Source organism: Nannospalax galili, unplaced genomic scaffold (assembly GCF_000622305.1).
Source record: "Nannospalax galili isolate Female #2095 unplaced genomic scaffold, S.galili_v1.0 scaffold3643, whole genome shotgun sequence".
Lineage (NCBI taxonomy): Eukaryota > Metazoa > Chordata > Mammalia > Rodentia > Spalacidae > Nannospalax > Nannospalax galili.
In genome coordinates, this window is record NW_008348665.1 from 37268 (window position 1) to 44019 (window position 6752).

Sequence of the window (6752 nt, forward strand, 5' to 3'; positions counted from 1 at the left end):
TACCGCCCTCCAACCTGGGCTGTGGGGGTGCGAATCGAGGGAAAGATGCCTTCTGTCTGCCTGCATTCACATCCCAAGATAGGGTGCCTCTTAGGGCGCCAGTGTGTTTGATGGGTCACCCTGGCCCATAAGGAAGCCAGCCGACCTAGAGCTGTGTTAGGTGCTTCTTAAGTCATTCAGCAAACTCTGGCTGTCAGGTGCTCTGTGCCAGTCTGCTGCTGCCAAACCTCCTTATCTTCAGCCCTACCCAACCCTGAGCTGATAGGAAAACCCTGTAACTCAAGCACAGGGAGGGGAAAAGTGTCCAGAAGGCTTGTAGGAGTAAGGGGCCCTTTCTGCTTCCTGCTCTTGGTTTTTGAGGGTGATGAAGCAGAGGCCACAGGCAGGCATGATCTTAGGCAGACAATGGACTTGAACCCACATAGAAAGCCCCCTTTGGTCAGGGTGGTTCTCTCTCCTTCAGGCTCCCAAGACTGCCGGCCCTGTCACCTATCACAACAGGCTATATGAGTGCCATCAGGGTGTATGGGGGATGAGGGGTCAGGGCTCCCTGCACATTCACCCGACTGGGTGGCCACAGGTGCTGGGGTTCCCTTTTTTCCTGAAGGATGAGGAACATATTTAGCCCTGTTCAGTCACAATGACAAACCACATACTACATCAGACACTGCTCTGCCAGCCCCACTCAGGGGGATGAAGTGCCAAGCACTGGCCATCGCCCTCTGTGACAGCCCTCAGAGGACTGAACCCCCAGTGACATAGTTCCATGGGGAGGATGCTGGGGCCACCAACCTAAATCCTCCCAATCCTCACCCCATTTCAGCCAGCCTCAGTTTGTAAACTAGAGATGAGGCTGAGGAACAAGGCCAAGTGCAGGCCAGGGCCCAGAGAACCATGATGTAATCAAGGTGCTCCCCCTCCCTGTACCAGCAACCCAGAGCCTCACTTCTCCAGCTCAGGCTGGGATGCTTCTCCCTCTCTAGACTGCCCCCCACTTCAGGGTACCCCTCCTCTCCATACTCCAGGAACCCCTATCTCCTTCTAGTCCCACACTGCCTGGGGTAGCTCCCTACAAGACCTGGAACACTAAATGAAGTCTGTGTCTACCTGCCAAGACAGAGCCTGCTTTGATTTCTCCCTGTGGCCCCAGCATCCAGCACCAAGCATGTGACTAACTGCTAAAGACACTGCTGAAGGAGTGAATGAGAAGCCAGCCCCAGGGAACCATCCAGTCTACCTTCCTGCCTCCCCACTACTCTCCTCCCCAGCCTCCCTCTACTCAGATATCCCTTCCTCCCATGGGATCCCCCAGCCAGCCCCAGTGCTCAGCCTTCCTTCTCTCTCTGGTCTGCCAGGTGGTGGCCTGGCCTGCTGAACTGATTCCTCTTTGTCACAGGATGTTTTTTGTTTTTTTAAATAAGTAATTTATTGAGAATTTCATATATGCCCACTCCTTCCCCTTCAACTCCTCCCATATCTCCCTATCACTTTTTTTCTGATAACTTCATGTACTCTTCATGTACTTTCTTCTTCATTTATTTTTTTAAACTTTAAAAAAATTTATTTATTTTTATTTTATGTGTATGCATGTGTATTGCCTGCATGTAGGTAAGTGCACCCGGGTTGTACAATGCCCGAGGAGGTCAGAAGAGACTGTCAAATACCCCGGGACTGGAGTTACGGACAGTTGTTAGCTGCCATGTGGGTGCTGGGATTCGAACCCAGGTCTTCTGCAAGAACAACCAGTGTTCTTAACCACTGAGCCATCTCTCATAGGATGGGTTTTTTGGGTTTTAAAATATGTAAAAAAATATTTTATTTTTATTTTATGTGTATGAGTGTATTGCCTGCATGTATGTAAGTGCACCCATGTTGTGCAATGCCCTCTTCGTCAGATCCCCTGGAACTGGAGTTACAGATGGTTGTTAGCCACCATGTGGGTGCTAGGACTCAAACCCGGGTCCTCTGCAAGAACAGCCAGTGCTCTTTAACTGCTGAGCCATCTCTCCAGCCCTTCTAGGATGTTTTTTAAAGTGTTGAATGAGCTACATATTTTCAAATTAAATTATATGAAGCAACCTGAGAAGGCAAGACCAGAATTCTGTTGCTCAGTGTTACATCCCCAGTGCATGCAAAGCATATGTGCAGGATGGATGAATGATGACCAGATGGATAATGACTTGCTGAATGAATGATGGCTCACTGGCTGGATGGATGGATGGGCAGATGGGCGGATGGGTGGATGGATGAAAGGGTGATGGATGAATGGATGGATGGATAGGTGAGTGGGTAAGTGGATAAATGCATGATGGATGGATGGATGGGTGGATGTTTGTATGGACAGATGGATGTTGGATAATGGGTGGACAGAAGAGAGATGGATGGATGGAGGACATGTGGATGATGGATGGATGGGTCAGTGGGTGGATAGATGATGGAGGGATGAGTAGACAATGGGTGGGTGAATTGATGCATGGATGGGTGAATGGATAGATGGATGGATGGATCAGTGGATTCAATGGATTCATAGATTGATAAATGGGTAGGTGAGTGGGTAGATAGGTGATGATGGGTGGATTGATGAATGGATGGGTAGATAGGTGGATAGATGAATGGGTGATGGATGGATGGGTGGGTAGGTGGACGTTTGTATGGACAGGTGGACGTTGGATGTTGGATGGATGGAGGAGGGATAGATGCATAGAAGATGTGTGGATGATGGATGGATGGATGGGTCGGTGGGTGGATGAATGATGGAGGGATGAAAGAATGATGGGTGGATGGACTGACACATGGATGGATAGGTGATGGATGGATGGATTGGTGGACGAGGGATTGGTGGATGATGGGTGGATAGCATGATAGATGGGCGAATGGGTATATGGGTGATGATGGGTAGATTGATGAATGGATGGGTGAATGGATGGATTATGGATGGATCAGTGGATAATGGATGGATAGATTGATAGATAGGTAGGTGAGTGGGTAGATAAGTGATGATGGGTGGATGAATGGATGGATTGATGGACAGACTGGGAGTGATAGATAGATGATGGGCAGATGGATAGATGATGAATGGATGGTGGATGAATGGTTGAGTGGATGGATAGATAGGGAAATGGATTTCCTTCACATCTTAGGTTGCAAAAGGTCTTACTACACAAGCCCTTGTTCTTACCCAACTTGAGCCCAATGGAACAGCTGCCTCCACCAGGTATAGTGTTTCATACAGTGTTAGACCAAGACAGCCATTCACAGCCTGCCTGTCCCTCAAGACAAAGGGTTTGCTCATGGCTCCATCCCTCCTCACCAAAAGAAACAAAATGGAATCCTCTATGGAAAGCCCAACCCAAATGCCCCAACCCCTTACACACAGATGTGTTCTCTCTCTCACTCTCTCTCTCGCTTTCGCTCTCTCTCTTGCTCTCTCTCTCTCTCACTCTCACTCACTCTTGCCCTCTTGCTCTCTGTTCCTCCCAGAACTCTGAGCACTTCTCATCTGAGCATTCTTCTTCTTGACATGTCCTGCCTGAGGCTGAGCTCTTTGGGGCCACCTACCTACTACCTGGAACCTGGTTTAAGGAGTTATGACCAATCCAGCAATATGCACTATAGTTACAGTTCCATTTACTTTGACTAAGTGTCTGATGGGTGTCAGGTATGGTGCTAGGTATAGGGGCTGAGGACACATTTGAAGTCCCACTGGGGACCTACGAGTAGCAGGAGCTTCCTCTTTCATAGTGACCCACTGGAGAACACTTACTTTCTCTGGGCACAAAGGGGATGAGGTGGCTCTTCACCTTCACCTGAGCAGGGTGGATCTGGCACTTCCCAGGAGGCGCCCGTCTGCCAGAGACACAGAAGATCAGGAGTCCCACCCTGGGAGCCAATCCTGAGCATGCAGCCCAGCCCAGCCCATCCCTTGCTACCTTCCCCTGAAGTGAGGCAAAGAGGGCATGGGCCAGGCAGGTGTGGACAGGGACAGTGCCTGGTACTGTGGACCCCTCCATACCCCAAGGGAGATGGGGAGTCCCCCCTCCACATTGCCTGCCCCACTCCTGTAACTGCCCCATTCCTGTCCACCCCTCACCCCAGGCCTTTGAGGAGGGTCTCTCTTCCTGGTGATTCGCAGGCCTGGAGGAACTTGGGGATAGTTAAGGCAAGCTAAAGACAAAGTGGGAAGGCAAAAGGAGCCATGGAAAGGAGCCATGGGAAGCCAGCCTCGGCAGACCCCGCCTAGCCTTGGGGCCTGCAGTTTCAGAGAGAAGAGTCTGAGAAGGGTTGCCAGGGTGTAAACAGCTCCTTCACGGTCCTCCAGGGGCACAAGAACCAGAATTCCATTTTAATTAGTTTTTGGCTGATGATCTGTGATTCTTTGAATGGATCCGACCCTGTTCCCAGACTGCCCCACATGGGCTCAAGACTTCAATGAGGGTTCCATCTGCATGGGGCTGAAGCAGCCACATGACAGGAATGCCCTCCAGAAAGACTTGGCAGAAGAGGGGACACGTGCCTCTTGCAAGGCACACAGTTTTCTCAAAGCTGGAGGCATGGCCTTCCGGCTTTGACCTCTCATGGGGTCTACACGTTGAGCAGATCCAATGAAGGGAGGAGGCATTGTCTCTGAAGGCTTGGAGCTACACTAAAAAAACCACAGGGGTTCTGCTCGGGCAGTGAGTGGTGCCCCCCTGGGTCCTCCACCCCATCTTCATTTTCCAAATGTTAGCTACCAGCCTGTAAGGTGTCTGTGTGAGTGCCAGGAAACACACTTCTTCCTAAGGCAAAAATGAAAGGGAGGGAGGAGAGTTTGGAGGGAAGGAGGAAGGTGAGGAGTGAGGGAGGAGGGTCAGAGAGGAGGGTTGGAGGAAGGTGGGGAGGGATGGAGGAGAGTCAGGAATGGGGGAGGAGGGTTGGGAGGGAGGGAAGAAGGTGGGGAGTAAGGGGGGAGTCAGGGAGGGATGAGGGTCAGGGAGGGAGGAGGGTCAAGGAGGAAGGGAGGAAGGTCAGGAAGGGAGGGCCAGATAAGGGTAAGAGAGTGAAAGAGGAGGATCAAGGATAGAAGTAGGAGTCCTACACACTTCTGTCTGCTTCTAACCCAAAGACCTTCAGCAAGAGAACCCCTAAGTCCTGCTGGGTCTTCTTTGTGTACACAGGGGCAATGAGCCCAGAGGGAGAGGGTATTGCAAAACCAGACCAGGATGCAGCCAAGGCAACACCTGGCAGGAATTAGGTGCTCAGTATAAGTGACAAGTCCTTAGAGTAGTCTTTTCTTTAAAAAAAAATGAAAATAACCTCAAATTCCAATAACTATGAAAGATGATAAGATGATGGTTCAGTGACTCAGCTGAAAATGACCCTCAGTCAGGACTATCCTTTTGAGGGTGGTATTAGGATGTGGAGACAGTGACGAGGGACAGGCCAATGAGAGGAAGGACAGAGATGAAGGTATATGGTACCTTGGGGAGGCCAGGATGGAGACATGGAAGGAAAGAGTTTATGACTTATGTGGCAAACAGGTACATCGTTAATTAATGTTTCTACTTTTGAAAGTCATAATATAAATTTTTATTTTTTTATTTTTATGCGAGGCCAGGACGGAGACATGGAAGGAAAGAGTTTATGACTTATGTGGCAAACAGGTACATCATTAATTAATGTTTCTACTTTTGAAAGTCATAATATAAATTTTTATTTTTTTATTTTTATGTGTTTTGCCTGCATGTATATGTTCACCCATGTTGTACAATGCCCACAGAGGCCAGAAGAGGATGTCAGATCCCCTAGTGGCCATGTGGGTGCATGGAACTGAACCCAGGTCCTCTGCAAGAGCATTCATTCACTGCTCCTAACTGCTGGGCCATCTCTCCAGCCCAGTAAGTCATAATTTAAAAACAGACATGGGGAGCAAGAAAAGTCTAAGAAGCTAGAGACCAGAGGAAACTAAGGAAACATGACTAAATGTGATGCAGGATCCTGGGGTAGAGACGGAACATGGGCTGGGTGCCATGGAACATGCCTGTAATCTCAGCACTTGGGAGCTGGAGGCAAAAGCATCAGGAGTACAAGGCCAGCCTGAACTACATGAGACCTCGTCTAAAAAAACACAAAAGGAGAAGAAAAAGAACATGAGGGAGAAATCAGAGTAATCGTTCGGAAAAAAACAAAAAACAAAAAACAAAAAACAGAGAGCCAGGTGTGCTGTCTCATACCTGTAATCCCAGCACTGGGACGGCTAAAGCAGGAGGATTGAGAGTTTAGGCCAGCCTGGGCAACAAAGTAAGATCCTGCCTTAAAAAACACAAAACAGAGCCAGGCATGATGGTGTACAGGCCTTTAATCCCTCCCAGCACTGGGAAGGCAGAAGCAGGCAGATCTCTCTGAGATGAAGGCCAGCCTGGTCTCCATAGTGAATTTCAGGCCAGCTGGGGCTCCAGGGATATCCTGTCACACACACACACAAAACAGGGGCTGGGGAGATGGTTTAGGGGTAACAGTACTTGCAGTGCAAACTGAAAACATGAATTCAAATCCCCAAAACCTACATAAAAGGCTGGGCTCAGTATTGTACATCTGTAATTCCAACACTCCTGCTGTGAGATGGGAGACAGGGGAATGGCCCAGAAACCCTCAGGCCAGCTAGCCTGGAGTATGCTGTGCAGCAGAAACAAGAGAGATCCTGCCTCGAAACAAGGCAGATGAGAACTGATTCCTGAAAGTGGCCTTCTGGTGGCATGTGGATACCCACACTCATC

The 6752-nt window shown here is 49.4% G+C and overlaps 1 pseudogene; it reads right to left on the bottom strand.

The window, feature by feature from the left end:
* Window positions 1-6752, bottom strand: part of LOC103744198 — a 34701-nt pseudogene that overhangs the window by 5384 nt on the left and 22565 nt on the right.